Below are 16286 nucleotides of genomic sequence, written 5' to 3'. Positions count from 1 at the left end.
TTTTGTGATTGGAGAGTTCCCACCTTGGCTCAGAGGTAACAAGCCTGACTAGTATCCATGAGGATGCGGGATCGATCCCTGACCCCACTCAGTGGGTTAAGGATCTGGCGTTGCCGTGAGCTGTGGTGTAGGTCGCAGATGCGGCTTGGATCCTGCGTTGCTTGTGGCTCTGGCATAGGCTGGCGGCTACAGCTCTGATTCAGCCCCTAGCCTGGGAACTTCGATATGCCGCAGGCGAGGCCCTAAAAAGACAAAAAAGGGGGGGGGGAATTTCATGGTTGAACTTGAGTTTGGAGGCAGGTGGAGTTAGATGCAACTTTTATGTTTAGGAGGAAAGTATTTGATCTTCTGGACTGTGAAGCAAAGTGGGAGTTATGTACTTTGGATTATGATATATATGCATAGACATTTAATAAGCTTTATGGATCGTACTAATATCAATTTCCTGGCTTCAGTATTGTTCTATAATCACATAAGGTGTTACCTCTGGGAGTTAATGGCTAAAAGGTACAGGGGATCTCTGTACATTTGGGGGAGGGCAATTTTCTATAAATCCGTGATTATTTGAAAATAAAATGTTACAACATGTATTTGTATTTGGCTAATGCTGTGTGGTGACCTGGACCAGAACATGAGTAGAAAAACTGATAACACGCAAGAAAGACCTTTCACCCTACCGACACTAATTTCTTGGCTTTGACAGCTGTACCATGGTTGTGTAAAACATTGGCACTGAAAGAAACTGGGTGAAGAATACGAGGGAATTTTCTCTGCTATCCTTTGCAACTTTTCTATAAATCTAAAATTACCCCAGGAGTTCCTGTTGTGGCTCAGTGGTAATGAACCCGACAAATATCCATGAGGATGTGGGTTTGATTCCTGCCCTTGCTCAGTGGGTTTAGGATTTGGCGTTGCGGTGGAGGCCGGCAGCTGTAGTTCTGATTCGACCCCTAGCCTGGGAACCTCCATATGCTGCAGGTGTAGCCCTAAAAAGACCAAAAAGGAAAATTTTTTTTAATTACTCCAAAATAAAAAGTTGATTAAAAACAAATGTGTTTCTATGTATCTATACTTATGTATTACATTTATATTCAAATCTATCTAGGCACACAGTCCTGTTAAAAACACTTTTTTGGGGGGTCTTTTCTGGGGCCGCACCCATGGCATATGGAGGTTCCCAGGCTAGGGGTCTAATCAGAGCTGCAGCTGCTGGCCTACGCCAGAGCCACAGAAATGCCAGATCCGAGCCACGTCTGGCAACCTACACCACAGCTCACAGCAACGCTGGATTCGTAACCCACTGAGCAAGGCCAGGGATTGAACCCACAACCTCATGGTTCCTAGTCGGATTCGTTAACCACTGCACCACGACGGGAACTCATAAAAACACACTTTGTTTAGAGGAGGTTTCAGATGGTTCCTCTGAGCTGGGTCAGTGATTAAAGGCCCTTTGGCAAATGACCTTCAAGGTCCTTTTGCTCCCTAATTTGTCTGCATGACCAGAGGGACCCTACAGGGCTGTTAAAACCCAATAGGAACCCCGAATTCTCCCTTCTCTGAGTCACACATCTGGGAGAGTTCGTTATAATACAGTCCCATTGTCCAGATCAGAAATAGGCACAGACAAGAACGGATGTAATTTAGATTGCGATTTCCCAGAATGAAATGAAATTCTTATTTTTCTATTTTCCACGCTTGTGCTTGCAAACATACACAATTATCTAGACACCAGCTGTTATACATTTAAGGGGGAAAAAGGAAATGACCTTTGCCCCTCTTTTCCAGGGCTCTCCCCAGGATCAGCGGTTAAAATGAATGGGTATAGTTGGGAATACGGTCAGAATGGAAGCATAAATTCAGCACCTGGTCCATGCCCTACCCTTGGCAGGGTGCTGCCGGGATGCCCAAGGACTAGCGTTTGGGGGGTTTTGCTGCCCAGCATCCTCTCCTGGTAGCACCTGCCTGGACTTTGGGAAAAAACGGTCACCCCGCTGGATGCAGTCCAGGACCCCGAACCCTGCCCCCCGAGGCCAGGGTGAGTTGTCATGAGCTCACCACGTTGTAGATGAGACATGCTTGCAGTTCCCTGCCCCCACAGCACACCTTCAAAGGAGGATCCTGTTACTCTGGCCACCTGGGTCCCCCAAGCTTCCTTGTCCTGTCCTGTTCCTTCCATCATCTTGGGGGCTGCCTTCTTTTCCATCAGACGTGCATATTCACTGGAGTCCCATCTCTTGTGGGAAACTCAACAACTCTAAGCCACACGCTGACATGGGGGGGCATCTCTCACTGGACATGACCTGGGACCACTTTGGACAAACCTCTCCATCCTTCTCTGTTGGAACCTCAAATGCCCAGTAAACTGACAAACGTGAAGGCCCTTGTGGTGTTCAGCAAAGAGACACTCTGAAGTAATTCTGCAGTGACTGTTGAGGCTGGTACCATCTCCGCAATCCCAGGATCCTTGAAGCATCCTCCACAGCAAGACATCAGGCCGGGAGTTCCTGCTGTGGTGCAACAGGATCAGCAGCCTCCCTGGAGCGCTGGGAGGCAGGTTTGATCCCTGGCCTGAAACAGTGGGGTTAAGGATATGGTGTTGCCACAGCTATGGCTCAGATGGGATCCCTGGCCTGGGAACTTCCATATTCTGCGGGGTGGGGGGGACAAAAACATCAGACCTTAGTCTAATTTCCATATCACATGGAAATCAGATTATCCTGACTCCAAATAGCTAAATTTGAGGATTGTCTTTTTTTTTTTTTTTTTACTTTTATGGCCACACCCACAGCATATGGAATTTCCCAGTTCGGGGACTGAGTCCTAGCCAAAGCTGCGACCTATACTGCACCTGCAGCAATGCTGGATCCTCTAACCTCCCCCCCCCCGCCGGGCTGGGGCTCAAACCTGAAACTCCCCAGGGACCCAAGCCACTGCAGTTGAATTCTTTTTTTTTTTTTTTAATTTCAGGGCCGCACCCACAGCATATGGAAGTGTCCAGGCTGGGAGTTGAATCAGAGCTGCAGCCACCAGCCTACACCACAGCCATAGCAATGCAGGATCTGAGCCGCAACTGTGACCTACACCACAGCTCATGGCAACACCAGCTCCTTAACCCACTGGGGGAGGCCAGGGATCAAATCCATGTCCTCATGGATCCTACTCAGCCATGACAGGAACTCCCAGCTGTCGAATTCTTAACCCACTCTGCCATGGTGGGACAGTCTGTCTTTCTACCTAAAGTCACTCCTAAAACATGGAACCTGGAGAGGGGAGGGAATGAAACTGAACACTGGAGGAGTGGCAGAGAGGTGCCTCTCCCAGGTCATAGACTGGAAGCTTCCATGATGCTCAGATCCAAGCGGGCAGGCGCTGAATCGAGGGCCTTGTGATAAGCCAGTGGCTCCAGTGACATCGCTCTTCCCTGGACACTGGCCTTCTCTCTCCTCCTTTTGCTACTCCCCCACCACAGAGCCAGCTTCCTGGGCATGTAGCCTGTAAAGTCACACAGGACCCTGCACTCAGCCCGAAAGCTTCCACAGGCTGCAGGTCACAAGGACTCCACATCCCACGTCGAAATCCTAACCCAGTGCCCACTCCCAAGAGGGCCTCATGCACAGTAGGCCCTGCAGCCAAAGATGAAGCTTGACTCACCCCTGGGGTTGGGGCGAGTGGGTCTGGGTGAGACCAGACTCTTCCCTCCCTCTGAGCCCAAGTAGAGAATGGGAGCCTTGTGCTCGGGGCTGCCTCAAGTTCATTAGAATTAAGTGAGGAATTTTGTTGCTTTTGTGAACAGGATCCACCGGGTATGGTATCAGTCTGCGAGGGCTGCCCTGACAAAGGGCCGAAGACCAGGGGGCTTGAACAACAAAAATTTGTCCTCTCACCCTTCTGTGGGCTGGAAGTCCGAGATCAAGGTGACAGCAGGGCTGTCTCCTCTGAGCCCTCGCTCCTTGGCTCGTGGATGGCTGTCCTCTTCCTTTGTCCTCGCATGGTCTCCCCTCTGCACCCATCTGTGTCTGCATGACCCTTTTTAATTTTATTTTATTTCTATGTTTTTAGCCACTCCCATGACATGCAGATGTTCCCAGGTCAGGGATGGAACCGCACCACAGCAGTGTCAATGCCAGGTCCTCTAACTGCCAGGCCACCAGGGAACTCCCACCCATCTTTTATACCGACACCAGTCATTGGGTTAGAACCCACCCTAGGACCTCATTGTGACTTAATTAACTCTCTAAAGACCCTATTTCCAAACTCAGTCACATTCTGAGGTCGTGGGGTTTAGGAGTTCAACCTATGGATCCCAGTGTGGGACACAGCCCAGCCCAGCCCTGGGGTTTTTCTGGACACTTCAAAACCAAGTGGTTTTTTTTGCTTTTTAGGGCCACACTGGTGGCAGGTCACAGGCTGGGAGCTGAATCAGAACGGCAGCTGCCGGCCTACACCACAGCCACAGCAACGCTAGATTGCTGACCCATTGAGCAAGGCCAGGGATCCAAGCTGCATCCTCATGAACCTGAGTTGGAGTCGCTTCCACTGTGCCAAGACACGAACTTCCCAAATCAGGTTTTAATAGCTTAACAATATCTTTCCAACCAGGAAATGATGGACTCCGGGGTCCATCTGTTCTCCTTCCACAGGAAGAGGCAGCGAAAGAAGCAGCAGCCAGCAGAATGTGGCCGCGGGAGGTTGCTCAAGGGTGTGAGACGTGGTTACTTAATTCTGGCTTTCAGAATGACACAGGAAGAGTGACCGTACAGAGGACGGGGCCCAGCTGTGCCCGAGTCCCGTGGGGCCTGAGCAAGAGCAATGAGTGTGAGCTGGAGGATTCAGGGCAGAGCCAGGAAAGACGTCGGAGGGGGAGGGACAAGTCAGAGGCCGGGGCTCCGAGACCCGCCCCAGTCACAGGGGGGCGTCCTGGAGGGTGGACCAGGTTTGTTGCTTCGCTTCTTCCCCCGGGCCTGGAAGCGTTGTGAGCCCTAAGACGCTGATTCCCCCATCTTGGGCAGGGCCCGGGCATCTTAGAAACTTCCCCAGGAAGGATGTAGGGGAAACAAGATTGGTGGTGAGGCTGTGAATGCCGAAGTTGGCTGATGGCTCCGTGGAAGTTCCTACACTGTCGTACCTTTTGAAATTTTCCATAACAACAACAAAAAAATTTAAGAGAGAGCGGACATGGAGAGGGGGAGGCAGAGGGGCTTGGGGGAAGAGAGAATGAGAATAGGAGAAGACGCTGCCAGGAGATTCTGAGGCCAGCCCTGGTTAGGAGGAGAAAGCCCTGAAACTGCTGCTGACGTGAGGGAAGCAGCGCCTCCTGGTGGCAAGAGGTGGCACTAGCAGCCTGGGTGTGAACCTGGATCCTGGCTGGCCCAGGGACAGAGGAAGCAAGGCAAGCCGTCAGAGCGGACTTTTAACCTTGGCTTCACCATGGACTCCTCTTCCCATTTCCCAATGCCTATAGATCCAAAGAGAAAGACAAAAAAAAAAAAAAAAAACCGTGGAATAATATTTTGTAAAACAGAATAATTATAGTGCAATATAATTATCAAATACTTGATAAAGCCAAATTTGTTAGAGTGGTCCATGACCATTTTTAGTGCATTAAATAAGATCCATCAGCAGCTGGTCTAATAAGGACCGTCATTTAAAAGTCGTGATGAGCATGGGCGGTATTTTGAGAAAGCTGCAAGATGATATGAAAATATTTGTGATTTCTATTGTTTCTGTTCTGTTTTTCTTTTTTCTTCTTAGGGCCGCACCCATGGTATATGGAGGTTCCCAGGCTAGGGGTCTAATCAGAGCTGCAGCTGCTGGCCTACACCACACCCACAGCCATGCAGGATCCGAGCCCCATCTGCAACCTACACCACAGTTCATGGCAATGCTGGATTCTTAACCCACTGAGTGAGGCCAGGGATCGAACCCATATCCTCCTGGATACTAGTCAGTTTTGTTACTGCTGGGCCACAACAGGAACTCCTCTTTCTTTTTTTTCTTTTTTCTTTTGGTTGTGCCCACAGCATGCATAATAAGTCCCATACCACAGAAGTAACCAGAGCCACAGCAGTGGTGACACCCAATCCTTAACCCACTGAGCCACTAGGGAACTCCTGAAAGTTTTCTTTTATTTCCACTTCCTTTAAAGCCAAGTTCTCAATCTTTTTTATAGAGCAAAAGAAATCTGGGAGTTTCCTGGTGGTGGTCTAGTGGTTAGGGTTTTTTGTGTGTGGGTCTTTTTAGGGCCACACCCACAGCATATGAAGGTTCCCAGGTTAAGGGTTGAATCAGAGCTGTAGCTGCCAGTCTACACACACACTCACAGCAACTCGGGATCCAAGGCATGGCTGCAGCCTACACCACAGCTCACAGAAATGCTAGATCCTTAACCCACTGAGGGAGGCCAGAGATTGAACAGCAATCTCATGGATACAAGTTGGGTTTGTTACTGCTGAGCCATGATGGGAACTCCAGGATTTGGCACTTTCACCACTGGGGCCCAGGTTCAATCCCTGGGTCTGGGAACTGAGATCCCACATCAAGCTGCTACACGCCACTGTCAGTTAAAAAAAAAAAAATCTTTTATCCTCTGGAAGATTCTGAAGGGCTTCTGGGAAGGAAAGATGCTCATACATTTTATCTCTTCCCTAAACCCATATTAAGAGTCACTGCCACCAACAAGGTCTTATTGTATAGCACCTGGAATACCACCTACTGAATACAGGGAGCTACATTTGGTATCCTGTGATAAACCATACGGAAAAAGAATATGTGTATATATATATACATATATATATATATATCTGAATTACATTGCTGCCTAGCAGAAATGAACAGAACATTTTAAATCAACTACACTTCAATAAAATTTAACATTAAAAAAAGATACATGCACCCCAATGTTCATAGCAGCACTAGTCACAATAGCCACGAAAAAAAAAGTCACTGCTTATTCCAGCAGCGTTATTCGCCACAGCCAAAAGGCGGAAACAACACAGGTGTTCATCAGCAGATGAGTGGATCAGCAAAATATCCACCCAGTGGACCATCATCTGGCCATAAAAGAACACGAAGTGCCACCTGCTACAACATGGGTAGACCTGGAAGATACGGTAAGTGAAAGAAGCCATGTATGTAAGACCACCTATTGTCTGAGTTTCTCAATGTGAAATGTCCAGAAAAGGAAAATTCGTAGAGACAAAGCTGTGGCCAGGGCTGGGGAGAAGAGGGAATGGAGAGGTAGCGACAGAGAGGTCCAAATTTTCTGTTTGGGGTGACGATAAATTTTGGAAAGAGTGGTGATGGTTACATAAGCTTGTAAAGGCCATCAAAGCCCCTGAATTTTATACTTAAACACAGTTACAGTGGTCATCTTTAAGACATATATTTTGCCACAATAAAAGAAATCACTGCTCAGAGTCCCCACTGTGGTGCAAAGGAATGGGTGGCTTCTCTGGATAGCTGGGACAAAGGTTCGGTCTCCAGCCCAGCCCAGTGTGTTAAGGATCTGGCATTGCCACAGCTGCAGGGTAGGTCATAACTGAGGCTTGGATCTGATCCCTGTCTTGAGAACTCCATATGCCGTGGGGCAGCCAAAAAAGAAAAAAAAAAAATTTAAACTGCTTAAAGACTGTTTAGGGAGTTCCCGTTGTGGTTCAGTGGTTAACGAATCCGACTAGGAACCACGAGGTTGCGGGTTCGATCCCTGGCCTCGCTCAGTGGCTTAAGGATCTGGCTTGCCGTGAGCTGTGATGTAGGTCGCAGAGGCGGCTTGAATCCCGCTTTGCTGTGGCTGTGGTGTAGGCCGGCGGCTACAGCTCCGATTAGACCCCTAGCCTGAGAACTTCCATATGCTACAGATGTGGCCCTGGAAAAGACACACACACACAAAAAAAGACTGTTTACCCTGAATCTTCTGCCTGATCCCTAGTCACAGCAGGGGCCGGCACTGCCTCTCAGAAGTCTCTCTCCACCCTTGGCCCCTGGGAGCTCTCAGGTCTCAGAGCTAAACCATCATCTTTGGGCTGATTGCCTCCAAATTTCCATCTCCAGGCAGAACCTCCCCCAAGCTCCGCCCCCTACGTGCTTGTCCAATAGGAATCTAAGGTGTCCAGAACTAAGCTCCTGCTGTTGCCTCCTCCACCAACCAGCTCCCTCCAGGGAAAAGCAACTCTGTCCTTTCGTCTTGGAAGTCTAGACTCTTCCTGGATTCCTCCTTTGCTCACACGCATAGCTGACGCCTCCGTCAATGCTGTCATCTCTACACCTAGAGCACAGCCATGACCTCTGCCTCCATCATCCCTCACCTAGATGATACAGTAGCCTCAAAGCTAGCCTTTATTCTTTCTTTCTTTTTTTTTAAACTTTTATCTGCATTTTTTTTTTCCTTTTTTTTAATGGCCGCCCCTTGCGGCACATGGAAATTCCCAGGCGAGGGGTCATATCAGAGCTGCAGCTGCTGGCCTACACCACAGCCACAACAACGCCCGGTCCGAGCTGCATCTGCGACATATTCGGTAGCTTGCAGCAATGCTAGATCCTTAACCCACTGAGCAAGGTCAGGGATTGAACCCTCATCCTCATGGACACTGTGTCCGGTTCTTAACCCGCTAAGCCACAATGGAAACTCATATCTGCGTTTATTTTTTGCTGAATTTATTCCTGGGCTGAACATGTTTGTGTGTTCAGTTTCTTCTGGGGTCTGTTTCTTCTGTGCAGCCTTCCTCTGGTGTAAGAACACTCTCCCTTTTTTCAGTGAGAATCATCTCAGTGTGGCAGGGAGACCTCTTGTTAGGGTTGATCCGACCATGAGCTCTGTCAGTCCTGCACCGCATCTTGGGGCCTTTTTGACCTGGGTTGCTTGCTGACCAGAGAAATCATATCTAAGTCCTTAAATTCAGCCTTACTCCACATGTTTGCAATAAAAACTGTGCACTACGAGTTCCCTTTGTGGCTCAGCAGTAACTGGTATTCATGAAGACTCGGGTTCAATCCCTGGCCTTGCTCAGTGGGTTAAGGATCCAGCATTGCCTTGAGCTGTGGTGTGAGTCGCAGATGCGGCTCAGATCCAGGGTATGTGGCTCAGATCCCACGTTGCTGTAGCTGTGGCAGAGGCCAGCAGCTACAGCTCCAATTCCACCTCTAGCCTGGGAATTTCCATATGCCTCGAGTTTGGTCCTAAAAAGCAAACAAAACAAAACAAAACAAAACAACCAACCAACCAAACCAAACCAAACACTAAAAATGCAGCCTAATTGTTGGGCCACCAACCCCACTGTTTGGCCTGGCCACACCTACCCACTCCAGCATTGTAATGACAGAACGGCACACATTGCTTGTGTAAAGTGACATCCTTGAGATACTTCGTGGTGTTTTGAATATGTACACCCTTAATGGCCTGGGCACTTTCATGAGTGTTCTTAAAGTAAACACGAAGATTTAAACCTCTCTTGTTTTTGGCCGTGCTCCTGGCATGTGGAACTTCCCAGGCCAGGGATCCAACCCGTGCCCCATCAGTGACAGAGCTGGATCCTTGAACCAAATAATATTTATAAGCATTAACAAATCACTTGAGTTTGGATAATAGTCCACTTTGTTGCAGAAACTCGGCCTCTGTCCACCGGTGCCGAATACAGATATGGAGACAGGTTTGAGCGAAGGAGAAAAAAAATAGCTTTTATTGCTTTGCCAAGACAAGGAGGCCACTGCAGTCTAATGCCTTAACGACTGTGCTCTCCTTTGGGGAAGAATTGCAGGGAATTTTATCATCTAAAAGGAGAAAAACTGGGTTTCAGATAAGAATCAGGATTGGGGCAAACATGCGCTCTTATTTCTGGGAATTGTCATCGTCGAAGCTGGCGTCCGGACACCTCGGCGTGATCCTGGTGGTGGGTGTCTGGGTTACGGCATCTTGACTTTTCCTAGAATAACCGTACTTGTGAAAGGGCATATTGATCAGAGATTAGAACAAACGAGAAAAGTTCCTGAAAAAACGTCCTGAGCTCCACCTCTTTCACCCACAGGCAGGGTTACTGTTCAGGGTGCCTAAGCTTCAGCTCATAAAGGTGATTGTATTTGGGGAGAAGCACCAGGAAGGGCTCCGAGCTATTCAATTTTCAACTCTTCATCGCTAAGCTATTCTTTTCTAAAAGGAGCCTAAGAAATACACCTCTTCTCTTAGGTGTATAAAATGCCTACGTATCATTATGTGTATCCCTTGAGAGAGAACCAGGATCCTGCCCCAAGGCTGTACTATTGTTTCCTCACTGTTCCTCCCTTGTCTCTGCATCCCCTCCCTTCCCCATCAGCAAGTGTCTGAACCTGCCCCTTGGAATTCAGGGAAGGCCGTGGAGGCCGAATGAAGCCCACTTCCTAAAAGTAAGAAATGGGGGACCCAAAAAGGCTTTTGTGCCCAGGAGCCCCCTAAGACTCTGCTCGGTTTTAAGTTTACAAAACAAAATCCAGGGTGAAAAGGGAGCTCTGGGCTAGTGAATGCTTACAAGGCATCCCCAATTCTTCACAGCCACACTTGGACCTGTTTGCCCTGTATTAGTTGCTCGAGTTGGTTAAGGTAGAGACCAGGCTGTCAAAAGAGGGCCCCAGTAGCCAGTGGCTTCAAGGAAAGGGATGCTTATTTCTCTCTCACATGCCAGGTGAGGGTATGACTCAGCACCCCCCTCATTCAGAGACCTAGGTTCTTTCCATCTTCTCTCTCCACCATCCTGGAGGTCATATTCCTTGTCTGCTTGTTGAAGCTGTGTGGCTGGCATCTCAGTATTCCAGTCTAAGGTGGAGGCAGGAGCTGGAGGGCAGGTGCCAAGTTTTCAAGTCCACCCTAGGAACAGCCCACAGGCCTCCCTCACTTTCACTGGTGAGGCCTTGGTCAGGTGACCGCACCCACTTGCAAGGGGTTCTGGGAAATGTAGTCTCTGGCTGGGTGGTATGTGCCCAGCTCCTTACTACTCAAGTTACGAAAGAAATAGCTGCTCTTGGCTCCATTTTAGAGGTGAGGAAACTGAGACTAGGTGAGGTTACGTAACTTGCTCAAAGTGACACAACTAACACATTTTAGCCCTCTGGCCCCACATCTAGGGTTCTGTCTACAAACCCCAAAGTCCCCTCTTGGCAGCCACCCTATGGATTTTCTGTCCTTATTTTCTGGATGAGGCCATGAGGAGGCTTAGAAAGGGTAGGTGGCTCTTTCAGGTCAGGTGATGTTTTTGTTTGCTATTTCTGTGTAACAAACTTGGCGGCTCCTAAAGCAGCCTCCAGGAGTTCTTGTCACGGTTCAGCAGAAATGAATCTGACTAGTATCCATGAGGACGCAGGTTCGATCCCTGGTCTCATTCAGTGGGTTAAGCATCCAGTGTTGCCACGAGCTGTGGTGTGGGTCACAGACACAGCTCGGGTCTGGCATTTCTGTGGCTGTGGCGCAGGCTGGCAGCTACAGCTCTGATTGGACCCCTAGCCTGGGAACCTCCATATGCCGTGGGTACAGCCCTAAAAATACAATAAATAAATAAATAAATAAATAAATAAAATAGGAGTTCCCATCATGGTGCAGTGGAAACGAATCCAACTAGGACCCAGAGGTTGCAGGTTCAATCCCTGGCCTCGCTCAGTGGCTTAAGGATCAGGTGTTGCCGTGAACTGTGGTGTAGGTCACAAGGCACAGCTCGGATCTGGCTTTACTATGGCTGTGGTGTAGACTGGCAGTTGCAGTTCCGATTAGACCCCTAGCCTGGGAACCTCCATGTGCCACGGGTGTGGCCCTAAAAGGACAAAAGACATAAATAAATAAATAAATAAATAAAATAAAATAGCCTCCAGTTATTATCTCACAGGTCCTGCAGATCCAAGTTCTGTCATGATTCAACTGGGTCTTCTGCCCAGCGTCCCACACTCAGGCATTGTGTCCCCAGCCCCTTTGGGTGGTTGGCAGGGTTCCAGTCTCCCTCATTCCCCAGCAGCATTTCACAGGCCCTCTCAAAACATCACTGCTGGCATCTGGGTCCTCACGCTGAATCCCCCTCGTATGGAATCTCCCTCACTTCTCTCTGACTTCCTCTTCTGCTGCAGCCAAAGAAACTTTCTGCTTGTAAAGGGATCAGACCAACCTGGATCACCTGTGCCCCATAAAGAAGAGGGCCCCTAGGAGTTCCCACTGTGGTGCGGTGGGATCGGCAGCATTTTTGCAGCGCCAGGACACAGGTTCGATCCCCGGCCTGGCACAGTGGGTTAAAGGATCTGGTGTTGCCACAGCTGCGGTGTAAGTTGCAACGGCAGCTCGGATCTGATTCACAGCCTAGGAACACCACATGCCGAGGCGCAGCCAAAAAAAAAAAAAAGAAGAGGAAGAAGAAGAAGCCCCTAACTGCACGAACGTGGCTGGTCAGATTGTCCTGATCCTCCATCTCTGTGGCCCAAGGGTCACATGAGCATGCCAGGGCCTGCACTACCCCTTTAGGGGTGCTGGGAGTGGGGGAGGATGGAGAGGGGCCCACGCGAACCAGGTTCCTCTTCCACCGCCACTGCTCCCTTTGGTACCTGCGTAGAAAAGGGCAAGATGCACCATATTCACCTTCAAAGAGGGAAATGAGAAAGGGGCCAGCCCACATTTCTACCAGCAGCACAAGGAAAAGTCCCTCTTCTGTTCTAGTTTTAAGAATCATGTCCATGGCTTGTTACTTAAGTTGGAATTGAACTCAGAAAATCATATGGGGCTCCTCCGGCAGAGCCACTTTGCTGGCCTGCCTGCATCTCTCACAAGCATCCTATCTTCATAAATCTATTTCTTGCCTATCAAAAAAAAAAAAAAAAGAAAGAAAGAAAGAAAGAGAATCATTCAGGGCTCCTCTAATCTGGAGATGCCCAAATGTCACCCCTTTGGTCATTGTCAGAGGAGAAGAATATTGTGCCAGTTCCTGGGGTGGGAAGATGGGGTGAAGCAAATCCACGCCAAGCCACTCATGGGCCACTGGCCATGGCCGTGGGGCCTCTCTGGGTCTGGGCCCCTAGTTCTGTAGCCAGACAACTGCAGGGGAAGAAAGGCTGTCAGGATGTGCCAGGACCTTTAGACATGGCCCCACTGGACGCTGGACATGGAGCAGCAGACAACTGCCGGCTGGCTTGGCGCAGATGCTTGAGAGATGACTCAGGGTCAAAAGAAGCATCCATCTGGGTTTCTTACCAATTCCACCCCTCCCTCACCCCCGGAAGAGGAGGGAGAGGGAGGACTGACAATAATGTAAAATGCGGCTGATGCAGGAGATCCCTGGTGGCTCAGCAAGTCAAAGATCCAGCATTGTCACTGCTATGGCTCTGGTCATTGCTGTGGTGCAGGTTCAGTCTCTGGCCCCACAACTTCCCAATGCCAAGGGTGCTGCCAAAAATCAAATTAAATTAAATTAACATGTGGCTAACAGGACATGGCATTCCATATGGGATGGGAACCATCAGAGGAAGCCTGGAGCCTGGGGTTTCTCTGGGCCATGGCCTCCTGGAGGACCAGCACCATGGGATGGGAGAAGCAGAGCCCAGGAACTCTGTTTTGAGAGGCAGGGCATCAGGAGTCACTGGCTCCCTTTGAGATCACACTAGGTGGTTTAAGATCACCCAGCAACTTCGGAATCAGGATTCCCAACTTCTGCTTAGTCCCTGGACCCATCCAGGCCACATCAGTGTGAACAGAATGTGGAAAATTCACCTCAAGCTTAAACCTAGGTGATCTGAAGCTCTAGCATGGCATGTCTTTCCCATTTTTTCCCCTACGATGGGAAATATGAACATTCCTTAAATGTTGTTTTCCTGTGCAACGGCAGGCGTTCTCCTGATCAAACTTGTTTGTGACATAACCAACTGCTCCCCTGGAGAAGTGGGCACAGGGCTTTCACCTCGATAAAGCAGAAAAGATGGCGTACGGCTTGATCTGTGACAGAGATGCTGGCCAGGAGACCCTCCCTCTTCCCTGTTCTCCTCCAAATGCCAGAGGATGAAATAATTATGATCTGGGAGTTGCGTGGGGGGAGACAGGGCATCCATTCCAGGCTGTTGTGTGGCCATGTGCCAAAGCCAAGGCTGGTTGCACAATCCAAGCTTAAATCTATTTATGCCAGTAGAAAGATTCTTTGACAGCCGGCGTCCATTCACGGTCTGGGGTCCCCTCAGGAGGAGGTCAGGGGCTTCCTAAGTGACTCAGAAGGAAAGCAGCTGCTCTCCAGCCTCTGTGAAGCCCATAAATGGACTGGCTGAAACAGCTGAGAATTGTTCTTAGTAACTTCTTTCCTGATTAAAAAAGAATATGTGGAGTTCCCTTGTGGCACAGTGGGTTAAGGATCCAGCACCAGCATTCAGTGGCTCAGGCTGCTACTGTGGCATGGGTTCAGTCCCTGGCCCCAGAACTTCTGTATGCCGTTGGCATGCCAAAAAAAAAAAAAAAAAAAAAAAGAAGAAGAAGAAGAAGAATATATGCTCATCTCAGCATTGCTTGTCCAACAACCCAACATGTCCAAAAACAGTGGAAGGAATAAATATTTTATTTGTGTGATGGAACACTATGTGGCAATGAAAAGGAAAGAACTGCAGCTTGGCATGAGAACGTGGATGAATCTCACAAAAATAACGTTAAGCAAAAGCCAGAAGACATAAAAGGGACACAGGGAGTGATTCCATTTGCCTAAAGTTCAATGACAAAATTATACTATTTTGTTTAGGGTTACATACATGACTGATTTTTTTAAAGCAAGGAAATGACTGATGAGGGAAGAAAGAGGCCTGAGGGGGGGTTTCTGGTGTGCAGATAATGCTATATTTCTTGCTCTGGATGGATGTTTGCTTTATAATTATTTATTACATTGTACATTTGTGTTTCAGGTACTTAGTTGCATATTTCATAATACAGTGTTTTGTTTTGTTTTGTTTTTCGTCTTTTTGCCATTTCTTGGGCCGCTCCTGCGACACATGGAGGTTCCCAGGCTAGGGGTCCAATCGGAGCTGCAGCCACCAGCCTATGTCAGAGGCACAGCAACACGGGATCCGAGCCGCGTCTGTGACCTACACCACAGCTCCTGGCAATGCCGGCTCCCCAACCCACTGGGCAAGGCCAGGGATTGAACCTGCAACCTCATGGTTCCTACTCGGATTCGTTAACCACTGAGCCATGACGGGAACTCCATAATACAATGTTTTTAAAAGTTAGATACAAAAAGATAATCTCCATAGATGACCATCTCTGCCTTTTATGAGTCACATGTAAAATCAAATCTAATGTAAAGTGAAAGTGACAAAACATCACTGAAAGAAATTAAAGATGCCCTAAATAAATGGAAAGACATCCCCTGAACATCAGTAAGAACATTTAATAGTATTAAGATAGCATAATTCCCCCCAATTTATATGCAGATTCAATGTAATCCCTACCAAAATCCCAGGTGGATTTTTTTTTTAATCGGAAATGGAAAAGCTGATTCTGAAATTGATACAGGACTGCAAGGGGCACCCAAGGGTCAAAATAATACTGAAAAAGAAACACACCGTGGGAGGACTCACACTTCCCCATTTCAAAACTTACGGCAAGGCTACAGTAACCAAAGCTGTGTCACACGGGAAGAAAGAAAACAGGTGTAAGTCTTTGTGAGCTTGGAGCAGGCACTGGCTTCTTAGATATGACACCAAAGATAATACACCAAAAGCACAGCAACCAGAGGGGGGAAATATAGGTAAATTGTGAGCTCCCTGGTGGCTCAGTGGGTTAAGGATTTGGCATTGTCCCTGCTATGGCTGGAATCGCTGCTATAGCGTAGGTTTGATCCCTAGCCCAAGAACTTCCACAAGCGGTACAGTCAAAAAAAGAAAATGATAATAAAAGATTTTTTAAATAGGTAAAAAAATAAAATAAAAATAAAAATAGGTAGATTGGGAGTTCCCGTCCTGGCGCAGTGGAAACAACATAGGACATCATCAAAATACAACCTTTCATGCTTCCTAGTAACACTACCAAGAAAATGAAAAGGCAGCGCACAGAATGGGAGAAAACTTTCCTCAAGCATGAATCTGCTGAGTCTAGTATCCAGAATATACACTTCCCGCTCAATAACAAAAATACAACTCAATTAAAAAGTGGGCAAGAGGAAAAAAATTAAAAATAAAAAAAAAATTTCAAAAACATAGGCAAGAGGAGTTCCCATTGTGGCTCGGTGGAAACAAACCCGACTAGGATCCATGAGGATGCAGGTTCGATCCCTGGCGTCGCTCAATTAAGGCTTAAGGATCCAGCGTTGCTGTGAGCTGTG

The 16286-nt window shown here is 48.3% G+C and overlaps 1 long non-coding RNA gene across 2 annotated transcripts in view; it reads left to right on the top strand.

Moving 5' to 3' along the window:
• Nucleotides 1–4513, top strand: part of LOC146402547 (uncharacterized) — a 46039-nt gene extending 41526 nt beyond the window's left edge. For both annotated transcript variants that reach the window (XR_014807031.1, XR_014807032.1), the window contains exon 3: nt 4383–4513. This is a non-coding gene — a long non-coding RNA (uncharacterized LOC146402547). The remainder of the gene's footprint in view (nt 1–4382) is intronic.
• Nucleotides 4514–16286: the final 11773 nt, after the last annotated feature.

Source organism: Sus scrofa, chromosome 6, assembly GCF_054392235.1.
Source record: "Sus scrofa isolate SSC_HxYL_T2T_F1_AM1 chromosome 6, Sscrofa_HxYL_maternal_Yorkshire_Landrace_v2.0, whole genome shotgun sequence".
NCBI classification, from domain to species: Eukaryota; Metazoa; Chordata; class Mammalia; order Artiodactyla; family Suidae; genus Sus; species Sus scrofa.
This window is presented reverse-complemented; position numbering and strand designations above follow the sequence as displayed.